At 52.8% G+C, this 1,021-nt stretch overlaps 1 pseudogene across 1 annotated transcript; it reads left to right on the top strand.

The window, feature by feature from the left end:
• The first annotated feature begins 342 nt into the window (after positions 1–342).
• On the top strand, positions 343–1,015 carry LOC101583180 (annotated as a pseudogene). Its single transcript, XR_001116935.2, has one exon. The product of XR_001116935.2 is annotated as a jupiter microtubule associated homolog 1 pseudogene (transcript).
• The last annotated feature ends 6 nt before the right edge of the window (positions 1,016–1,021 follow it).

The following is a 1,021-nucleotide window of genomic DNA, read 5'->3' as shown; positions in this document are numbered from 1 at the left end:
CTTGCCTGGCAAGTGCAAGGACCTGAGTTCAATCCCCAGTTCTGTAAAGAAAAAAAAAAAGTTTGGGCTGAGGAGATGGCTCAGTAAAATAAGCACTTCCCTGTTAAGCGCAAGGGCCTGAGTTCAATCCCTGGCTCCGCAAAAACAAAAACAAACAAACAAACAAACAAAAACAAACAACAATAAAGTGCCTGCTTTGGCAAGCTGAGGCAGGTGAAGGGACCAAGGTTCAATCCCTAGCACCACATGCCAGGCCATGCCAGGCCAGCCTGCCTTCAGGGTGGGTTGAGCAGGCCAAAAAATTTTTTAAAAATGGGGCTGGTGGGGGGAGGCTTCTGTGGCTGTGGCTTGTCCTGTGTCAGGAGCTAACCCTGCACGACTCGGGTCTGACCGCTTCATCGTTCTGCTCCTGTGCCAGCCTACCTCGCTTCTCGGCGCCATGACCACCACTACCACTTTCAAGGGTGTCGACCCCAACAGCAGGAATAGCTCCCGGGTTTTGCGGCCTCCAGGTGGTGGATCCAATTTTTCATTAGGCTTTGATGAACCCACAGAACAGCCTGTGAGGAAGAACAAAATGGCCTCCAGCATCTTTGGGACACCTGAAGAAAATCCCCCTTCTTGGGCCAAGTCAGCAGGTGCCAAGTCTAGTGGGGGCAGGGAAGATGTGGAGTCGTCTGGACCCCAGAGAAGGAACTCCTCAGAAGGAAGTGCTGGAGACTTCTTTGATCTGAAGGGAGAAGGTGACATGCATGAAAATGTGGACACAGACTTGCAAGCCAGCCTGGGGCCGAGCGAAGAGAAGCCCGTGCCCGCCGCACCCGTGCCCAGCCCCGTGGCCCCGGCGCCCGTGCCCTCCTGGAGAAATCCCCCCGGTGGCAAGTCCAGCCTGGTCTTGGGTTAACTCCCCGTCCTGAACTCTGTCGTTTTGTTTGTTTGTTTTCTCCATGCTTGTGAACTGCACAACTTGAGCCTGACTGTACATCTTTTGGATTTGTTTCATTAAAAAAGAAGCACTTTA

Source organism: Octodon degus, unplaced genomic scaffold (assembly GCF_000260255.1).
Source record: "Octodon degus isolate 3935 unplaced genomic scaffold, OctDeg1.0 scaffold00008, whole genome shotgun sequence".
In the NCBI taxonomy this organism is placed as follows: domain Eukaryota; kingdom Metazoa; phylum Chordata; class Mammalia; order Rodentia; family Octodontidae; genus Octodon; species Octodon degus.
This window is presented reverse-complemented; position numbering and strand designations above follow the sequence as displayed.